This window comes from Ursus arctos, unplaced genomic scaffold, assembly GCF_023065955.2.
Source record: "Ursus arctos isolate Adak ecotype North America unplaced genomic scaffold, UrsArc2.0 scaffold_7, whole genome shotgun sequence".
Lineage (NCBI taxonomy): Eukaryota > Metazoa > Chordata > Mammalia > Carnivora > Ursidae > Ursus > Ursus arctos.
Window position 1 is genome coordinate 68,127,634 of NW_026623089.1, and position 22,757 is coordinate 68,150,390.

The following is a 22,757-nucleotide window of genomic DNA, read 5'->3' on the forward strand; positions in this document are numbered from 1 at the left end:
CTCTCCGGTATAACCAGAACGCTCTTCCAGTGTGGAGGCAGAAAGCCTTGCCCTTTACTCTACTTGCATTTACAGGTCCCTTTGTATTGTAGCCACAGATATTTTCCTAAAGCACAGGCCTGAGTCCCTCCATAAACAAACAGGGCAACCGGAAGGGTCTCTCGACACTTAGGAACCAATCTCTGATCAAAAAGGTAAGGATTCCTTCTCTCCAAGAAAGAAGTTAACAGGCTGGGGGTTGTTTTAACCAGTTGTTCTCCATTTTCAAGACTACCTGACATATGTCTACCTGGATTCCTGGGCTCTAGTCCCATGATTCTGGCTCAGAGGATCTGGCAGGAGCCCTGGAATACACAGCTTTAAAAGGTGGTTCTCATGCACCATGGGCATTAGACGCAATCCTCAAGGATAAAAACTAAAGTTAAATGCATGATCCTGAAATCTGCCTATTTTCCCCTTTCTCAAGTACTGAGATAGCTTCCACTCCAATTTCACAAGTGAGCGCCAAGCAATCGACTTACCCACATTTGTTAGTTAGTTTTGAGGAAAACAAGTGAAATCTGAAATTGGGACTGCTCTGAAAACCATTTACATGAGGCCAAAACACAAGAAGGTTCTACTCCGGTGACAGCAGCCTGGGTTTGCTCTGCTGACAAGATGTACCCTCAAGTGCAACACTTGTGAGCACGGTCTCTGCATCGAGCATTTTCTAATGACTCTTCAAGTATTAACTCCAATAACTTTATGTGGTAGGAGTAACTATTATCTTTAATTTATTTTAATAATTTATTTTTTATTTTTTAAATTAAGTTATTTACTTGAGAGAGAGAGAGAGCATGCGCATAAAGGCGACGGGGGAGAGAATCTCTGGCAGACTCTGCACTGAGTGTGGAACTCGACACAGGGCTTGTTTCAGGACCCTGACCCTGAGATCGTGACCTGAGCTGAAACCAAGTCAGATGCTTAACCAACTGAGCCACCCAGGTGGCCCTATTATCTTTAACTTAAAGCAAAACTTCTCAAGCCCCTCAACAGAGCACTTAAGGTCCTTCCCAAATTTAGTTTCATTCCCCAAGAACGCCTTTAAAATCTCACTGTGTCCCCAATCGCCAGACCCATGCCCACCTCTGACTTTCTTCTTGGGAGTTCCCTCCCCAGAACTGTCCCTTCCACTCCACAATTACAACTCCTCTTCGACAGTAAGAACACAGACATTCGTGTTGGACCGAGGTGCAAATCCTGGCTTTGTCATTTACTCACTGTGCTTCCCCGGGGTGAATTTCTTATACCCCTAGGATCTCAGTTTCATTATCTATACAGGAGTTTTCAATGTGTGCATTCAACAGTACTTGTGGGTGCCTACTACGTTCCTAGAACTACTCCAGGATCGGGGAGACAGTGATGTGCAAACCAGGAAAAGTCCCGTGCTTATATTCTGGCAGAAGTCACACAATACAGAGGAACAAGTAAATACGCAACCTACCAAAGGAGAGTGTCATAAAGGGACAGGATGAAGAAGGTTAGGGACGTTTGGGCATGGGTGTGGCTGTGGCAGAAGAGTAAGGTGGGTAAGCAGAAGACCTGGGGAGGGGTATGACGGCATGAGTCACACAGGCGGCCAGAAGGAGGGATGACTAAAGAACTCCTATCAGGGAAAACAAATGACTGGGTTTGAGAGCTAGCCTAGAGCACTCAAAGACCAGAAAGGATAGCGGGAAATGGGTTGGAAAGGTAGCAGGGGCCAGATCATGGTGGGTTTTTCTCCTGGAAGGTTCTGGGTGGAGGAGTAGTGAGGAGATCTGACTCAGATTTCCAGTCACCTTGTCTGTTGCAACAAAAACAGGGTCTGGAGGGCAAAGGTGGAAAGAGGCCGAGTGGCGAGGTCCCGGACACCACCCAGGCAGAAGTGGGTGATGGGTACTTCAACTAGGTGGTGAGAATACCGGATGGAAGAATCTCGATCTGGACGAGAACGGCAGAACGGGCAATATCCACTGAGGACAGGCTGGACGGGATGAGAGGATAAGGGGAGTCAAGGATGACTCCAGGACCTGTGGCCTAATTCACAGGAAGGACGAAATCTCCCCCCACTAAGCTGAGGAAGACTAGAGGAGGGGGCAGGGGTTATGTGGTCAATTACGACGATGGCACGCAAAATGCTCGGTGCACGCCAGAAACACAGGAAGGACTCGATATACATGAACAGTGATGTGTGAACTCACCATCATTCCAGGTGAAACCTTGACTCCTCCAGAACACTCATCACTCCTCACAGGAAACTCCATCCCGTGTTCATTTGGGCACAGGAGAGATACCGACCTACCTGGCATTTCTGCACAGTTTTCATGGGGGTTGGGGGTGGTGAAAAGTAAACGTAGCTTGCAGAACTGCTTACATGCTTTGTGCAGGCAATAAAGCCTCTGCCATATCATACCTGCTAAAATCAACTGCCATGTCTGGGGAACTGGAATTTATATCTAAAAGAAATATCCTGGGGCGTCTGGGTGGCTCAGTCGTTGAAGCGTCTGCCTTTGGCTCAGGTCATGATCTCAGGGTCCTGGGATCGAGCCCCATGTCAGGCTCCCTGCTCAGTGGGGAGGGGACTTCTCCCTCTGCTACTCCCCCTGCTTCTACTCTCTCTCTGTCAAATAAATAAATAAAATCTAAAATAAATAAATACATAAATAATACATAAATAAAAGAAATATGCTGAGGCTTAGCTACTCTGTGACCCAATCTGTACAAAGACCCAGACTCCTAAAGGAAAAAAAAAAAGCAAAACCAAACCCAGATTTCACGTTTGTGTGAAAAACTCGGAGGCAGAACAGGGCAACGCGGTTGGCTCTTTTTTGCTTTAGGACAAATGCCAACATGGACTTGGGGAAGTCAGGTCCCTGGAGGAGAAAACAGGAGATGAGACTGGGGTCAAGAAATCGTGTCCATTGGGGTGCAACGCTCTGATCCATCATCAGCCATGTCCAGGTATGGCCTATCACACTGTAGGTAGAAGGTTCCAGAACCCGCAGAGGGGACAGGTCAGGGCTTCCCCAAGGTCTGAGAGTGGACCAGTGCCAAAGGCCGGAAAATTGGCTGAGAAGAGTGTGTTAAAAAAAACATGACTTCCCTAGCCACCCCCCTCGGAATTCTGACTCATGAGATTGGGTGTGGGCCCCCCAGACTGTTTTTAACCAGTTCGTCAGGTATTTCTGCTATTGACTCATCTTTGAGATCCATGGGGTAGGAAAGTACTTTGGCAAATATAAAACACTATACAAGCATACGGTGTAATTAAACCATTAATTCAAAAGCAGTGCTAGTGGCCGTCCTTCAAAGGCATTGCCACACCCCCCTTCCTCTGGTCCCATGGAATCCACTCGTCCAAGGCCACACTGCTCCACATGCTGGATCCCAGGTTGTCCAGGCACACAGACTAAGGAGCTTGGCCAGGCAAATCTGATCCCTACAGAAACTGGAATGTGGTCACCACTGGCCTGAAGCTGGACTTAGAGTCTGCAATGGGGAAACTGAAGGAGAAAGCAGAAAAAAGGGATTTAAATCAGACAATTATCATATGGTTTCTCTCATCTATGGAACATAAGAACTAGGAAGATCAATCGGAGAAGAAAGGGATAAAGAAAGGGGGGGTAATCAGAAGGGGGAATGAAGCATGAGAGACTATGGACTCTGAGAAACAAACTGAGGGCTTCAGAGGGCAGGGGGTGGGGGAATGGGATAGTCTGGTGATGGGTAGTAAGGAGGGCACGTACTGCATGGTGCACTGGGTGTTATACGCAACTAATGAATCATTGAACTTTACATAAAAAAAATAAAAATTAAAAATTAAAAAATAAAATCAATCAATCAATCAGAGTAGGCATCCAGGGGTAAGTGTTCAGTCTAAAAATGTGAAGGCAACAGGCAAAGCCTTGGTGAGATCACAGAGGACAAAGCTGGTGCACATCCGGATGCCCAAGGTAGGCAGGAAGGCACAAAGGGAAGGGTAAGATGTCACACACACATTGCTAGACACACAGTATTTAACATTCACACAACTTCCATTTAAAGAAGAGGAAATCACAGCTCAGAGACACTTAACGGACTCATCGGTCTCAAGGTGCACAACGCGTTCCGTGGCAGAGCAAGAGCCAACAGCAGGTCTGCCTAGCTACATCCTTGCCATCAAAAATATGTATCACCAGCCTATCCCATTCCCCCACCGCCCTCCCCCCTGAAGCCCTCAGTTTGTTTCCCATGGAACTTTACATCAAAAACTAGGGATGTACTGTATGGTGACTAACATCATATAATAAAAAATTATTATAAAAAATACATATTAAAAAGTATCAGACTCAACAAATGAAAGAAATCCCGAGTGCATGGATTGGAAGATTCAGTATGGTTGTCAATTCGCTACCCAAAGCGATCTCCAGACACAATGCAATCCCTACCCAAATCCCAAAGACATGTTTTGTGAAAATATAAAAAACCACCCTAAAATTTATATGGAATCTCAACGGATCTTGAATAGACAAAAAGATACTGAAAAAGAAGAACAAAGCTGGAGGTCTTCCATATATTCCAATTTAAAAACTTACTGCAAAGCTACAGTACTCAAAAATCATGTGATAAGGTATAAAGACAGATATACAGACCAAGAGAAGAGAGAGCCTGGACATAAATCCCTGTGTGTGTCAAATGATCTTCCACAAGGCTGCCAAGACTATTCAAGAGGGAAAGGACAGCCTTCTCAACAAGTGGCTCTGGGACAAGTGGATTATCTACGTGCAGAAAGAACAAAGCTGGACCCTTATCTTACACCAGCTACAAAATAAACTCAAAATGGATCAAAGACGTACATGTAAGAGCTGAAACTATAAAATTCGTTAGAGGAAAACACAGGGCAGAAGCGTCACAGCGCTAGACTTGCCAATGATTTCTTGGATGGGACATCAAAAGGACGGGCAACCAAAGCAAAACTAGATTAACTTGGACTTCATCACAATCAAAACCTTTTGTGTATCACAGGACACTGTCAACAGTGCTGTGAAAAGGCAACCCACGGAACGGGAGAAAGTATTTGCAAATCACATATCTGAGCTCCAACAGCACACGGCATCCCCGCTGACCCCCGACCTGTTTTAGCTCCGATATCACCACCATGGCTAAGTCCCACTAGACCCGGCGAGTCTGAGCCCTGTGCTGTTGGACTCTTCAGAACACTCACTGTGCTAGCATTCACATCCAGCCACTCAATGAGCCCTCCCACTACCATGTCCCCCCAACTCATGATTCCAGTTTCTTACAACCTGAAACACTGCCCCCCTCTCCTTGAGTAGTATCTGAAAATAAATTAGTTGCACAGAGTATCCGTTAGGCTTTGACAAATGGAATAAATCAGTTGTAACTGGTAGCTTTATATTCCCAATTTAAAATGGCAATTTATGCTCATAAATATAATACAGTATGACAGGACAGAATTACTTCCACTGACAGCATCAGGTTTTGATCCTAGAGTAATGTTCTAGGATACAGTTCCCAATCACCAGACTCCAGGCTGTACGTTCTGAGTCCACTAGTCCAAAGAAAGATAAAAGGGAATTTAATAAATGGCTGAGACATCAAGGAGCTAGGTTACAAGTCTGCCGGGGAGAGCACGCGCAAAGCCTGGGAAACATCCACAGCATGTGTTTTTTTAAAGCTGTCATAATTTAAAGTCTTTCTAAACATCTTACTGTTTAATCTAATTTTCCCTCATGAATGTTTGGCTGCAGCTCAAATTGAATCAACATTTCCATTATAAATCTCTATTTTCACATTTTCCTAGTTTGATTGTAGAATGTCTTTCGTCTGAAATATGACACGAGCAGAAGCCTAAATGTTCATGCTTTTCATCGGCAACACGGTTTTACTACAAAACCAAACTCGCAGTTTTCTGCCAGCCAAATGTCGAGAAATTATTTAAGCGAAATGAGAAATAAAATTTTGTAGAAAAAAAATTCTTCAATGATGTATTTCCTCCCAGGTTCTAAAGAAGAAACAAACAAAAATATATCTGCTAGGTTTTTTTTTGTTTTTTTTTTTTTTTTTTTACTAATGCTAACGTTTGCCCATCCAAAGATACCACATTTAACGTTGGCTCTTGAATGTGGATACGCACCATAAAAGTCTGTCCAAAAGCTGTCGAATGTCAATCATTACATTTGCATCAAACATACACCTAGTAGTAAGGAATTCTGCACCAAATCATCGTGATGTTTCTTTCCACAAGTCACTTTGTGATGTGCACCTTTAAATGCATGGAACACTGGGGGTTATACGCAAACAACGCATCATGGACACCGCACCAAAAACTAATGATGTACTGTATGGTGACTAACATAACGTAATAAAAATAAATAAATAAATAAAGCCACCCTGGGTATTTTAGCAAGGAAAAATAAAATAAAATAAACGTTGAAAAGCAGCAACAAAAAATCTATTTGTCATTTTTATCAGGGCTCCTAAATTATACATATGAAACAGAAAAACAAGTGAGGTCTACTCCACTTAAACAGATTTAATGTTCAATCATGGTTATAAATGTTGGAGTCTCAAGTGACTTTCTCCTTAGGGATGCATTCTGTCGCTAAAGTAGGGGAGAATTCCCTGACACTTACACCTGAGCATCCGACAGCAGTCACAGCCAAGGGCACGTACGGGCTGCCCGGGCCGAGCTGCGGAGGGCCTTGGGAGGAACCTGGTGAACAGAGTTCTGTCAGAGGCAGACTGTCTGCTCAGTTAGAGGCAAAGGACAGGTCTGAGATCTGAGAGGTGGGAGAATGAATAGAGAACCACCAAAGCAATGATACCTAAGAACCACATTACACCACGCTAGCGAGCACACCCCCACCCCTTCCCTCCACTGACAACACGGCTTTGTCTCCGCAATCCTGGAGTGGAATATTCTTACCCATGTCTTATGTACGGAGGTGGCTTTCACATACACAAGGCTCGTAAAGGAAAACTGGAGGGAATCCGATTTAATACTCAGGAATTCACAGACATTCAGGGCCATCTTCTAGTTCTAAGTGACCCAAACAAATCCCCTTGCCTCGTCCATCCCTACCTGGGGGAACTAGTCTCCGCTCACTCTGCTTCAAATGGTATTTGAATCCAGGCATAAGAGCCCAGTCTCTCAAAGAAAAAGTCAGACCTAAGAGGAATCAGGCTACAAAATGATTGAGCTGTTTAACTGAAACAAGAGCGAGCCCACAACACCAATAAATATCTGTAATCAGATTAATGAGAAGGGATTCTCAAAAAACAAATAAAAAAACCTAGAAGTTCTAAGTCTCTAAGTGCCTTCTTCTCTCCTCACTGCAATATTTCTATGAATGATTTCACTTTAAAAGAAAGAAATAAAAGACCTTCTGCCTACAAAAACTTAAGATGACTGGCTGACAGGAGAACAGGTCACGTGACACAGATTGAAATGTGAAAAAACCAATTTCTCTTGTGTCCAAATATTTGGGAAGTGTAATGGCTTAAGATATTTATGTTCCAAAGAATGTGCTTTAATTTAATTAACTCCATTAATTTTTGGTATCAAGCAATCTATAATTACAGTATGTCCTATAGGATCTGGAACAAATCCTATTTTGATCAATAGGAATAAGAAATACTCATGTGCGCACAAGTGTGTAAGTAAAACACAAGAGCAAAACACAAGAGTCGCTTCAAAAGAACAAAAGGAGAAATTCATCTCTCTTTTACAGCTCCCAGATCCCAGACTTTACAGCAAATACATATTGAAATTCCCAGATCCAAAACATGAAGTGACCAGGGATACATGAAGCGGCCACCACCCTTGGGACAGGAGACACGGTGTCGTGACAGCACGGGTGCGGAGTCAAGACACGGAGCTCAGAATCATGGCTCCATGCGCACTGACCCTGTGACTCAGCCAAGAGACTTAAGCTTTGAGAGCCTCGGTTTTCCCATCTGTAGGATGGAGAGAACAACAGGACCGACCTCCCGGGCCTAACTGCTAATGTAAGTGACGCTTAGAACAGTGCTCCCACTATGCTGTGAGTTCAACAGTGACTATTACTGTTTTCCTCGTGATCCTTGCACCGCGTGCAACGTTTCTACCTCTCATGAAGATATTTAGGGCTTATCTATTACTCATTTCTTAAAATCACCCTGAATGACAAAAATATGCTGGGTAGAATGCTTTTGGCAATAAATGTCATTAAAGTTATCTGTGATGCTCTCCCAGAGAATTCTATAGCTGTCCGTGGCTGAGGGCTGGGTGTGAGACCTCGTTAATGTTTGCTGAGTACAACTGACCCTTGAGCCACGTGGGTTTGAACTGTGCAGGTCCACTTACAGGCAGATTTCAATAAATACAGTACAGTACTGTAAATGTATTTTCTTTTATAATTTGCTTAACATTTTCTTTTCTCTAGCTTTCTTTATTGTAAGAATGCAGGATGTAACGCATATAACGACAAAATGTTGTCTATCGGCTGTTTACGTTACCAGTAAGGCTTCTAGTCAACAATAGGCTATTAGTAATTAAGTTTTGGAAGGAGTCAAAAGGTATACGTGGATTTTCCACTGCATGGGGTGTTGCCCCCCCTCCAATCCTCTGTTGTTCAAGGGCCAACTGTATAAACAACAAAAAAGTCTCAGTAATGTCAAGGGCAGGAGGGCCAAGCTCAATTATCTCCATTCGACCCCTGGCCAGTCACTGGTCAAGCAGATGAGGGGGTGAATGCTGACCGAGGACTCAGCATTCGGCTCTGTGGAGTGTGTAAACAAGAAAGACTCCAGAAGGCTGGGGTACTTCTAACACGGCCCAGGCCAGAGCAGTCTACAAGGTCTCCGATCCTCCAAGCACCCACTTCCCTTCTCCAACATGGCAGAGGCAGGAAGTGACCCCCAGGAAGGGCTTATACCCCAAGAATAACCCTGAGTAAAAGAATGACTGGTGTCCTAACAAGATCTGATTCTTTCAAAGCCTCGTTCTATGTGACGCTACACGACTCCCTTTCCAGAAAGGCCACAGCCATTTTCCATTAAAACCTTTTCACCCCTGGCATCAAATAGCATCACCCAAAATTCAGCACCTATCCCGCTGTTCGCAAGTTATCCAGACAAAGAGAATCACTACAGAGAACGGTGTCCTCTTTAAGAGCTTTTATTTTGCTCATTTCTACTTTGTGTAATCTTGAAACTTGTTTAGTGTTTTGTCTACACATGCTAAAAAAAACAAAAAACAAAACCTGTACACACACACGTACGCACACCCCACACACATAACTGCGAAGATAAGAAAAACTATGTCTCGATCGTCGTGGCCGTAGAAGGCACACAGGTGCTCTGAGTAGAGATCTCAGATCGTCTCCTGAATTACAGTTACTCGTCCAGGAAAGCCACAGCGGGCCGGCTGACTCACCAGGCAGGAAGAAAACCAAAATGTGACCTTGGCATCTCAGTCTCTTAGGATATATAATACCATGTTCTGCTTCCTATTTTTGTCAGCTCCTCAGTCCAGCCAACGAATATTCCAGAGACGCGGTTTTATCTACCTTATTTTCAATGCACCCTAAAACTGTTTCGATGGCTCATGCAGGTACCCTACCGGTCACATGGGTTCTGTTCATGGCACCCCAGAATGAGAATGCCTCTCCTTCAGGTGTCCTCTGTCAAGCAACGGGAAGTTCACTTATCAGCGGTCTCCAGCCCTCCACCAAGTTCACTGTAAGCATCGCTGTTAGTAAAGCGGCTCCGTCCCTCCGGTTAATCTGGCAGATGAAGCCCCATGGGCTAGAATCCTGCCTGGGAGTCCTCTGTGACCCCGGTGACCAGCTGGGTCCCTAGGCAAGGCCCCGAGGAGTTCGAATGAAGGAGTCTTTCCAAGTGGGAGAAGTCCTGAGGTGAAGGAGCCAGTCAAAGGTCAGGCAAGAATAGGCAAAAGCACTCAGTGTAACTTCTTGACTTTATGGAAGAGGTAAGAGGCCAACAGGTGTTAACCTGGAGTCCAGCTGAGCCCTGAAAGCCACGTTTACAAGGATGGGTGAGGGCCTGCAGAGAGATCCCCGAGCCTGCATCTTTCAGGAAGGCACTGTTCAGTCTACTCTGCATCCCCACAGAGTGGATCTGGGCCCCCACGGTCTTGCGCTTAACCCATGATCTTGGAAAGGCTGAGCGCCCATCACTGTGCCGATTCTGATCTGACCGGCAAGCAGCACCACTCCCCCAGCCTTCTAGAAGTAGAGCCTGGCAGTTTGGCGCTGCACCCTGGGGCCGGCCTCTGTCCACTGGAAGCCTGAGGACTACGCGCTCGGATTAGAAGGCCCCAGGGACCTGGCAGAACTGGCTCCTGTGAGCTTGATGCCATAGGTTCTGTTACTGGATCTTAATTCTGTGCAGACTGGAAGGCCCAGACGGAAACCAGACATCCACACCGAGGCGCAGGGTCGCTGCGGTGCCCACGACCAAGGCCGGGGCTGCATTTTCCACAGGTTCAGCCCTCTTCTCTCTAAGTGACCAGGTCAGATCAAAAGCACCAATTACAAAAGCCAGACGGCAACGCAGTGGCTCCTTCCAATACGCGACTAGGTTTCCCTGAGCATCCTCCCACAGCTTCACTGCGCACAGAAACCCACAGCCCAGGGTGCTGAGGTCAGGCAGGAGAGGAGGACGACAAAGGCCAGCCAGGGCTGTCTGGCAGTTTACAGACACGTCAGAGCGGAGAGGTCAGAGAAAGGGGAGGAAGAAAGGAAAGGAAGCAGGACGAGCAGCTGGGGGGAGATGCAGAAGGGAAACTGTGCAGAGAAACAGAGGGGGGAGTGGGGAGGGCAGGGCAGGAGGGATAGGGGTCCATTTGGTGAAGCAGGCTGATAAAATTTAAAACCTGCCCAGGATATTATCAGCAACATCCACCGCTTTCATGGGCCGCCTTAACACTCCCAGAGCACCCACTATGTGCTGGACGTGACACGGAGTTCTTGAGAGTTCATCTCTGGGCTTGCCACTTACAAACGGTTTACTACTTTCAACAAGAAAACAGCTCTCGAGTCCAGGAGACATACTGAACAGAAATCCCTTTGATGATAGGAAGACACAAAACCTGGGGACACCTGGATGGCTCCGTTGGTTGAATGTCTGACTCTTGATTTCGGTGAGCTCATAATCTCAGGGTTGTGGGATCGAGCCCCAAGTCAGGCTCCATGCTCAGCACGGAGTCTGCCTGAGATTCTCAGTCTCCCTCTCCCTCTACCCCTCCCTTGCTCACGGTTGCACACATGTGTGCGTGCTCTCCTTCTCTCAAATAAATAAATCTTAAAAAAGAAAAGAAACAAAAAGAAAGAAAACGCAAAACCTGTAACACTGAGATCTATGGTTTCCTGCATTCCGAGGTCCACGTGCCGCCCAGGGTGTCTTTAACAAATGAGATTGAAGTGATTTTCTTTTTCTCCTAAAACCCCAGGTTTATTGACACTGAACAAATCCTGAATTACTTTCTTGCCAGTATTTGCACCTGCAAGTTAAGACAGTAAGTCAACACAATGCAATGATGCTTACATAATAAAAGTATTCAGTTAAACTTGGACTTTAGCTCCCATCGACTTTATCTGCTGGTCTGAAGCTTTTTACTGATATTTTAACAAAGCGAAAGAAACCGTGAAAGAAAATCACATCAGCACTAACCAAACGCTAGTTTCTGGCACACTTGCACAAACAGGCTGTCCCCGGGAGCAGGGTTCTCTTTGAAAGCAGAGCCCAGGTGCGTGACCCAGAGGCAAGGGCGGCCTCAATCCTACAGACACACAGAGAGTGAAGGAGGCAGGGAAGGAATGTGGAGTCTTCAGCTGAGCCTCAAATTTCTTTCTCTGTCCTTTATTTAAAAAATACCGACCCAGACCCCGACCAGAAGAGACAAAACAGTTCCGTTCCTTTTTTATTACAACGCATCTGATACACAAAAATGTCCTCTGAATATTTAGCATTTGTAGTTAAGGATGTAATAATTTAAAGTTATCATGAGCGGTGTAAATAGCACTGGACTGCTACCACCTACTCACGTGATCTTGGGAAAGTCTCTCCGGGCTCTTCGGTAATTTCTCTACTGCCTGAAAAAGGCAAATTTCATTTCATAGTTAATCTGCAATACAAACATTTCTGAGACACCCGACATAAATAGAGATACCGCAGTCACGTAACTCAATCTCCTGCCTACAGGCAGAGTTGCGTTTATGGCTTGAAAATGTGGGCATTTCATCCATGAGGAATTATTCGTCCTTTAAAGAAGCTCCCTTACATAGAGTGTGAAGTTATTTTGTCATAAAATTCTAAAATCTGTCCAACTCTAATCTTAAACATGGTACCGCGATGATCTTCCTACAGCACGTCTGGTAAGGTCCAGTCAGGCAGAACCTTCAAAAACCTTTAGTCATTTCCCTCTGACACAGAATAAGACACAAATTTCTCCTCAGGACCCCTCCATGACCTGACCCCAACCCACCTCATTTCTCACCTTCCAAGAAGCCAGAGATGAAAACAACTGCCCGTTTGTGGACTAGGCACTGGCTAGGTGTTTGCATTTACATTATCTCATTTAATTCTTACAACAGTTCAACGTGCTAAGAGTCAAGCCAAGTAGCCGAGATCACATGATCAAGCAAGCGCTGGGCGGGTGGGGTTCGCCCACCTCCGGGAAGCCGGGAAGCCAGCCGAGCCCCAGGAGGAACTGCCCATTGTACTCATAGACACTCCTCCCTAAGTGTATGCAAATAGCCTGGGGCTATGAATGGAAGATGCCTTGTCTGTACACTGGTATTTGCACATGACAAGAATCAGGCACTGCCACCTACCACCTACTAATTCCCTCAGCCACAGCAAAACAGCCAAGTTGTCCAAGAATCTTCAAGACGTTCTGTGCGCCCCCAGAAGGCTTACTCTGTCCTAGCTGTGTCTGCCCCTGCTCGGGATCTGTCCAGCACGAGCCAACCAGAGGAAAGCCTGTGCTCCTGAAGCTGTGGGACAGAGCGGCCCGGGAGCCATAATAACCTCTATTTTTACCGGAGGTTTAATCAGCGATAGAAAAATGTATTGTACACAAACATTTCAGTGATTTACTGAAAGGTTTTTTTTGTCATGATCTAGAAGAACCAAGATTGGAGTTTATGATATTGCCATTAATATTTTCATAACAAATGCTTTAACTACGGACGCACACATGTTAAGGATACAGAAAAACATACGCATATATTTAGGAAAACCCCCCAAACACAAATCTTTTTTTTTTCCCTGACATAAAAATGAAGGTTTTATGCTCTTAACACCCAGGAAATGGGCACTGAAATATTTCCATGCTCTGGGACACCCTGGGGCATAGGGAATGTATTACATGACTAAAAGGTTATAAAGACTTTTGAATAGGGGCACCCGGGTGGCTCAGTCCTTAAGCGTCTGCCTTTGGCTCAGGCCGTGATCCCGGCGTTCTGGGATCGAGCCCCGCATCAGGCTTCTCTGCTAGGAGCCTGCGTCTTCCTCTCCCACTCCCCCTGCTTGTGTTCCCTCTCTCGCTGGCTGTCTCTCTCTCTCTGTCAAATAAATAAATGAAATCTTTAAAAAAAGAAATAGGGGCGCCTGGGTGGCACAGCGGTTAAGCGTCTGCCTTCGGCTCAGGCCGTGATCCCGGCGTTGTGGGATCAAGCCCCGCATTGGGCTCCTCCGCTAGGAGCCTGCTTCTTCCTCTCCCACTCCCCCTGCTTGTGTTCCCTCTCTCGCTGGCTGTCTCTATCTCTGTCGAATAAATAAATAAAATCTTAAAAAAAAAAAAAAAGGAAGAAATAGACTTTCGAATATAAGTGTGCTTAAATGACAATAATAATCTTTACCTCTCAAAAAGAGTATCTGCTGTAATAAAGACAAGTTTGATCAAAGTAGTATAGGAATGTGATGGTAGAAAGAAAGAAAATAGTAAGTCTGCAATCTCTGTCCCCTGGGTCACCTACTTCACTATCAAACAAAAGGCACCTAGCTCCCAGAGTAACAGTACCAAGTCTTCTCACAGGAAAAATAAAAAAATTAGCACCCAAGTGACTACATGTTCTCGTTATGCTTTTCTCTCAATCAGAACAGCTCCCAGAACACAGAGCCCCCCATACACGCCTTTTGCTACGGTAGGAACTCCACGTGTGCTGGGGTAAAGCCCACTACACTGTGACTTGAACATGAGAATTCTTTTGAAAAGGAGTTATCAGGGTTTACACTTTGGTGAATAGGACAGACCCAAGACTGGTTGCTCCTTTTCATACCTTTGCTTTCTGAGAAAAAAATCACCCAAGCCCATATTTAAACAAGGTATTTCCATTTGCAAGAATGCCTGAAAATTACAAGTAACCTGACAGCCAGTTTTAAGCCCTACGATTTTGACCAGCCTAGCGCCCGGCATTTAGTTAGGCATAAATTGTTACAACATTCCCTGTAATGTAACACTGAAAAGCGGAAAAGCAACTTGTCCAGGGACATAAACTTGTTCCACAAACCGCGTACGTTTGGTGATGGATTTCTAACTTCTTCTCATACACATTTCTTACTTTCATATGTGATTTGGAAATGTCAAATTAAAGCACCTGACTCAAATATCTAAAAAGCTCTGTGTGGGAGTCTCAGTGCCCTGGAAGAACCATGGCTGCCTTTGCTCGTATTTAACTATAAAAGCAATCTACTTACCTGCACAAAGATTGGGAAAGGCAGAAAAATAAGTAATTCATACATAATATCACCACCCTTACAGATGCTGTGGTTTACACCTATTTATTCTACCCTCTTGTCCTTGGATTGTTTTCTCTACCAAAAAACTGAAAAGTCACTAATGGCTTTTTATTCTGAGAAACCATGATAATTGTTTTTAAAGAATTCGAACTGTTGAGAAAAAAACAAAACCTTTCTTAATATTATTAAGAGTTTAGTAAAAACTTAACAACTTAATAGCTATATTTATCACACTAATATATACATATAAAGAGAGAGTATGCAAGTGCCTTCCAGTTTTCTAATTCTCCTATGATTATCTAAATGTTTACAGTGGAATTTACACCATACTATAGATACAATATTATTCTACAACTTCTTTTTTTTTTTTTTCAATTACAGTATCAATGACTTCTTTCTGTGTCGGTACAGACCTATATTGCTGCCTTAATAAGTCACCGCGGGCTTCCTTTAAGAGCTAGAGTTACAATGCAAATTCGCTAGACAACATTTCAGAACGGTAAGCTGTTTACAAACTGAGCAGAAGTTCCGTTCCTCCTCCTCCTTCTGGTGTTACTGATAAGAGCACAATCAGCAACTATGTTGCCATTATACCTCAAACTCTGGAAGGAATACTCAGATCACAAAAACCAAAATGCCATTTTTATCTTCCAGCATACTCAGAGCCCTGGCTACATCTCGAGGCTAAAGGAAGCTACAGAGATTTAGATACAAAACAATGCAGTGGACTGATGGAAAGACTAGATAGAATACGTGTATCTTGCCCCTCCCGGGCTATTGCCTGCCAGCTGGGTGTACCACTTACATTACAAAGTAATGTACATTACTTTTGCATGTAAGGATGTCCCTCTCACCTGAAAAAAACGCCTCAGCTCTTCATAAAAGTCTTCTCTATGACCCTGAGAGGGGAAAGAAAACTCTAAATGGCCACTATTATTCAGAAATGTCCACTTTCACGGACTTAGCATTTTTCATCTACTTTTATGGAAGGGTTTTTAAGGCCCCCTCCTCCTTTGGAAGAGTCAATACACCTGATGAGCTTCCCACTCCGTCTAGTCACAGGATGACGTCACAGGAGACTCTGCCCAGCCAGCCATCAGCGACACGGACTGAGAGCACACGGTGCCAGACCACACAGCACGGGCTTCGGGAGGAGATGCAGGTGTGATCACAGACACACTTTAACCTACTCAGCGTGGGAAGATGAATACAGCCCCACCAAATCACACGAAGCAGTGCACCAATGAACACAGTTCATTCCACTCATCTACCGATGTCTGCTCTTGCTCCGGGGATTGTGAGAGGCACTGGGTGTTGTGCAGGACAAAAACTCAGCTCCTGAAAGCAGTACACATTCTAGTAAAGGAAGGAGACATGCGAATAATTAAAACACGTTGATGAAAGACATGATGAGAGAACTGCATAATGCTATGGAAGCACTGAGAAAACAGCCAACTGTCTGAGGATGGCTTCTCAGAAGGAATGGTACATAAGTCAGGCCCTAAAGTATGAGCTGGAGGTTTGCCAGGTGGAGAGGAAAGGGAAGGCCATCCCAGGGAGAAGGAGCAACAGACAAAATTAAGGCATGAGAGAGCACAGGGAAGTTGGCAGGGTTCGGGATGGCTATAACATAGAGAACCAGGATTCTCAAGCCACAAAAGTGAAGGAGGATGGAAAGGGATTTTAAAGCCAGAGGTTTAGGACTTTGTGTTTCATGTTCATGCTGTGAGCTTTTGTGGGCAATGGGGAGTCAATGTCGACTGTCAATCAGGAAAATAGCAAGAGTGGATATTTCCTAAAATGTTGTCATTGGTGATGTCATCAGATAAATCAGGATTCTACCAAAGAAATGGATCCAGTAGTGTGCATTTATATACGTGTGAATGGGGAGTAGGGGGGAGAGGCGGGGAAGAGGAGGAGGGAGTGAAGGAAGGAGTTGATTTACTCAACTGTGGGGGTGTAGAATAGGCTAGAAACTCTCCAACAAGACCTGAGGCTGCAATTCACAAAGTTTTTTTCTTCAGAGAAAACTCAGGTTTGTTCTTAAAGCCTTTCAACTGATTAGATGAGGCCCACCTAGATTGTCTCCTTTTTATTTAAAGTCAACTGACTGCAGAAGTTAGTCACAGCTACAAAATACCTACTCACCAACACCTAGATTAGTGTGCTTGACTGGATAACTGAGTGCTTACAGCCTAGCCGAGCTGACACTAACCATCACAGGGGTCTGCACTGTTTACTGAAAAGTGAATTAATGGGATGCCAGACACAAGAGAATGGAAAGAGCAAGCAACCTGAGCACCTCAGCAGAGAGGAATATGAGCCCGTGGCTGGAAGGGATTATGAAGAAGGGGCTGGAAATGTTAAACAAGGAACATGAGGAAGAGTCATCTCTACGAAATTAGAGATAGAAGACTAAATTCACATACCTCTCATTCAGTAAAGGTTTAGTGATGAACTACTTTTTACCCTAAAATTACCCTACCTTAAAATATGGGGTAAACAAACGTATGAAAGGGGGGGGGTCCCTGTCCTCAAGCTCACAGTCTGGTTGTGAGAGTTACAGAACAATACATGACCATATAAAATTAAATGGTTAAGTTTTAGCCAACAGACTGGCACAGTCGAGGGAGAGAGTAGACAGCACAGAGAGAAGGACCCGTGAGGTGGGGGGCACTCTCCAATGCCCCGGCAAGCAGGGGCAACAGGAAAAAAAAACTGTTTGGAACGTTCTGTGGGTTTGCCAGAGAATCATATACTTTCTGAGGAAATGGAGAAAAAGAGAGTTAGAATTCTGGTTAGTCAAGAAAGGTTTTCTGGACTTGAGGAGTCTTTGCTGTTTTGCTTGTTTTTTGTTACTGTTTGGGCTGCTTGGTTTTGGTGGGGGTGGGGTGGTGACTAAAGCCACAGGTGTCAGTTTGCTCAAGGAAGGAGCCACGGATGGAGGTTTCAGTAACCAAGACTAGCTCACCCTTCTGAGGAGAGAGGCGTGTCCTGCCAAGCACAAGTCGCCCTGGTCTCTTCTGTCCTTCCCCCAGTTATGTACGTAGAAGGTCAACAAATGCCATTTTCCAAATGAGCTTATTTTTTGTGGAAAGCTAAAGAAGTTAAGAAACATTCACAGTACACTTAGAGATGCCAAGCATCACATGTACACTACCAGTTTAAGACCAGAAACGGAGAATATCAGTATCTGCTTGAATACACATAACATGTCTCCAGTAGGATGCACGAGGCACCCATAGTACTAGATGCTGGGAGGAGGGGATATGAACGGCAGGTAGAGGGTGGGGGGTAAACATTCCACCAAATGTGCTTCTGGACCACGTGAATACATTCCTCCAAATTAAAAAAAAATTGTCAATAAATAATAAATAAAGCAAACTTTTGCCCCACCTCCCCGCCCCCACACACACCAAAAAAGCAGATTTTTATAGGAGGACACACAGCTAGAATAAATAAGACAGGTGATCACAGCCAGAGTAAGCAAGTCATGTCTAGGTGATCACGGGATGCGTGATGCGAGGCGGTCACTGTGAGACAATCAGGTATTCCCTAGGGACAGAACCATGGGTCTCATCCTAGTCACATGTGTTTCCAGAAGTCTTAGGATCACTTTGGTGGGGAAAGGGCACAGCAGAGTGATCAAACATGCAAATTTTGAAAATGACCGATCTAGAAGGAATACCTGCATCACCATCATCCCAATCCCAGGTTATTCACAGAGAATTTCTTTGAGGCTTCTAAGTGTTCACTGAAGCAATCCCTGTGCATAAGTGATGAGCCAAATTATCTGACCCAGACATGTATTTTGTTTCCAAATTCTTCAGTCTTCATGCCATTTTCTCCAATCTATAAAGATCTGGAAGAGACCCCTCACCTGCAGAGCCGTGGCCAACTATGAATTCTGTGACAGGGTCATGAGCAACTCTGCTCATGGCAACTGGTTTAACATCTGTGCCGGGCCAAGGCCATAAGAATGGCCCAGCCAGGGCCTGACACGCTACTGGCAGTCCCAAAACATGATTCCCATTCTTCCCAAACACTAATCCTAAGAGTAAGTAAAAAGCCAATTTTCTAGAGAAGTAATTACATAATCCACTTTTTACATACAAGCTTTTCAACAGAGTAATTGCTTGAGCAAAAGGAAAATAAATATTAGTATGAATATAACTATAGCAATCAGGCCTACATGCTAAAGGCAGAGCCCAAATCACAAGGGTTCTCATGAATTCTGCAAACCACAGTCGAGAATTGGACGGTTTCCTTCTGCAGCTCGGTGGCTGCCTTATTAGCAGGCTTACAAGATTAAAGTCTGGTATGATAAGCAAATATGAAGAGCCACCCTCCTCCTGAGGGAAAATTCTCAGAGAATACAACCAACCTCATTCATTCATCACCTCAATCTGCTTCCTACCCCCACATACCCTCTCCTCAGCTCATAATTAGCGTGAAATGCAGAATATCCATATTGTTTGCCATTTACCTTCCCACATCATTAAGATTCACAGACAAAACATTTGTTTTATAACCCCAAACAATGATGAGCTCCATAAATACACTTCATTCATTTATTATTTCAACAAACATTGACCACGAACCTACGGAAGGCAGGTAACATGAACGTAGCCTCAGGAGAACCCCAGACAGGCCTCCCAACAGTGTGGTCATAATGCAACTCACGCAATCCCACAGGATCCCAGCTTCCCTGAACAGGGACAGTCACGTGTGTCTGGACGGAACCCGTCACAAAGGGATGACGCTCCAGCCAAGTCCTGGCAGGCGAGCAGTGTCACCGGGGCCTTTGAGCTGGGCGCTGACTGCGAGTAGTGTGTGCAAAGGCACGGAGGCAGAGAAGTCTAGGTCCACAAAGGGGCTGGGAAGCAAACGTGTGGCACATGAGCCAGAGGAGCGGAAAGACACGTCTGTCGTACCAAGGGGCATGAACCTCTGCATATACCAAGAGCCAGTATACGGCCAGAGCGACCAACAGTAGAATTTGCAGATGCCTGAATAAAACCAAAGGGGGTTCTTCAAGAAAGAATAAGAGGAACGGAAGAAGTGTTCGAGCACCAGCCAGGATTTGCAGGCCAGATAGAAACGGGTGGGATTTTCTGAGCTGGATGTCGTGGGGCCTGCACGACCAGCCCCCTTCTCTCCCCACAGCATGTGGTCTCTGCCCCAAGGCGGCCATCACCACACCCATGATCCCCCAGGCACACGCCAAGAGCAGTCAGTAAAATCCCTGCCCTCCTGCCCCCCACTTCCAGCCTGCCTCACACATCTCCTGTCTCCCTCCCTCCCAGCCGACCTGGGCCCCCCCCACCCCGTGACGCCCCTCCTTCTCTGAAGGCTCCACTGCAAATATTTCCAGTCTCACAGGGCCATCCTCTTTAACCGCTGTTTCACTCTTGCCAAGGCCTTTTTCTAGTTCTTCCCAAATGCAGAGATTTGAAAGCAAACACCTCACGTCTGTGGGAAAGTACCTAGAATTAAAGTGGACCCTGTCCGAGTGTAAGCCATTCACAGGGAGGGTTACTGGGAACGACTGGGGAAGCCAGGGGTGTGAGAGGTCTCAGACGTCATCAAGCATCTACGCTCCACGATGAAGGCGGGCACAGTCTGGAAAGTCCACTTAAGTAAGACACTTTTTTCCTACTGATTACAAATCAGTGAGGTACTGCTAATGTGCCTAAAATTCTGGGGGGTTAAAGGAAGGGGCTCAAGGCACAAATACAGCGGGAAAAACTCAACCTTTTTTTTTTTAACTGAAAATCTGCTGATCCAACTTACATTTCGAGGTGAAACATACAAAAATAATGGTCAATATTATTTCTCTTCTGTTTTTTAAGATTTTACTTATTTATTTTAGAGAGAGAGGATAAGAGAGCAGGAGTGGAGGGGAGAGAAACCCAAGCAGACTCCCCACTGAGCACAGAGCCCATGAGGGGTTTGATCTCATGACCCCAAGATCATGACCTGAGCCGATCGCTTAACCGACTGTGCCACCCAGGCCATTTTTGACCATTTTTATCTCGTTTCTATACACCCCTAACTCACTGCGTCAGCACTGCCTCAGATGACAATGACCAGCACGGAGGCAGGACTGCTCTCACTGATCCTGCAGCCCAGCGACAAACAGGCAGAGAGAGTCCTAGTAAATATGGTTTGACGACAGAAACCGTGAGAGTGAACCCCTTTTTTCCCACTGCTCTGCAGAAATGGAGAAGAGCCACTGAAAATGCCTGGAAAGGCATTCTACTCCTAGCCCTCTAGAAGATGGAGTTTAGATTTGTCTAATCTGCAGCTACCCACTCGCACTTTGGGTTTTTTTGTTGTTGTTGCTTAAAATATTTATTAATAATGCCACTTCATCAGTTTACCACATGGCATCTCGCTGTATTCAAAGGAGTTCATTACTCAAAAGACCATCTGTCTAAGAGCTCAACAGAAGGTTTAAATAATCAGTAGTGAAGAATGTACAGTCACATTATATCAAGTCAAATATTTACATCTCTTGGATTTTAAATACGAACGTTCTTACCCAGCCATCCGCCACCAGTCAGACTTCATTACTACGCTGTTCTCTTGGTATCTTTACCTTCTAGATTTTCACACCTGTACAGAAATGACAACATGAGGAGGAGGGCTTTTAACTTATGCAAACAGGACTGCCAATCATAACCATCTATGCGGCACCTTCATTTAGGCAAGAGAAAAATCCTGACGGCAGCAGCATTTGCAAGCAGAAAAGCAGTTAAACACGAATCAGAAACACATTTGGGGAAAACAGCTGATTCTGCCTTTCTGAGCATTAATAATTGTGGCTGTTGTTGCTGCCGCGACAATCAGAAACCGTCAGAGCAGCAGAGGCTCCGCCAGCCCCGTGTCAGGGCAGGCAACCCCTGGACCAGCTTCGCGATGCAGACGGCACAGCCCCGGGCTGGCAAAGCCCTCGCCACCAGGAACGAATACGGTAAAAAATCGGGACAAGTGCATGGGTTCACGCAGACAAACAGTGAAGAAAAAACTGCTTTCAAAGTGTTTCAAATTAAACACAAACACGAATATGTTGATACAAGTCTGAAAAGGAAAAAAAAAAAGGCAAGCTGGAAGAGGTATTGCCAAATCGATTCTCTAGGTACCAGTTTAAAGTACTGAGTACAGGGGAGCCTGGGTGGCTCAGTCCATTAAGCTTCTGCCTTCTGCTCAGGTCATGATCTCAGGGTCCTGGGATCGAGCCCTGCATGGGCACTCTGCTCAGCGGGGAGCCTGCTTCTCCCTCTCCCTCTGCTGCTCCCCCTGCTTATGCTCTCTCCCGCACGCACGCTCTATCTCAAAAAAATAAATAAAATCTTTTAAAGATAAATAAAAATAAAGTACTGAGTGCAGTAGTCTAACTAAACCGCGCACTGATGAGCGGGAACAGCAAGGACTTCGGGGAAAGCGTGAACGAGAACCCCTCGATTTCCCAGCTGGTGGCCTTGGACAAACCCCTCATGCATCCCTGAGCTGCTTCCTCATCTGCAGAGGGATGATAAAGGAAGGGGATTATACGGCAACCGGTAGGATCGACAGGAAGGTTAAGGGAGATAATGGGGGGACTGTGCTTGAGATGTGGGTACTCCAAACGTGCAAACACAAAACCACAGCCTTCTCTCATTTTCCCCTGGAAGAAGTTCTGTTTTTATTCTGTGACCCAGATCCAGTTCTCTCTCCGTCTCGAAGATGAAAAGGTTCGATCTGCAACACCAGGTAGCTTAAGGTCCCCGACAACTTCCACATTCAAGGACTGGAAGGAGCCCAGGGTGTGTGGGTGCCACGTGGGGTTTACTGCTCCCGGCTGCACTGGGGGTGGAAAGCAAACTAACTGAAGATGCGCTGCGAGCATGTGGAAAGTAACTGCAAACCAAAGGCAGGACGCCAAAGCCGATAAACAAGGAGTACTCACAGCAAGAGCGTTAGGGATTCACCAGGAGGAAAGAGGT

General features: G+C 45.3%; 1 protein-coding gene across 14 annotated transcripts in view; it reads right to left on the reverse strand.

Moving 5' to 3' along the window:
* SIPA1L2 (signal induced proliferation associated 1 like 2) overlaps window positions 1-22,757 on the reverse strand; it is a 213,397-nt gene that overhangs the window by 123,920 nt on the left and 66,720 nt on the right. For 8 of the 14 annotated variants that reach the window (XM_057308323.1, XM_057308326.1, XM_057308327.1 and 5 more), the window contains one exon: window positions 21,314-21,387. The exons of 5 other annotated variants lie outside the window; for them this stretch is intronic. The gene's annotated coding sequence lies outside the window, so the exon portion shown is untranslated. Of the gene's footprint in view, window positions 1-11,368; window positions 11,528-12,071; window positions 13,771-21,313; window positions 21,388-22,757 lie in introns of those variants that run through there. One more of the 14 variants, XM_044386063.3, reaches the window with a different exon arrangement.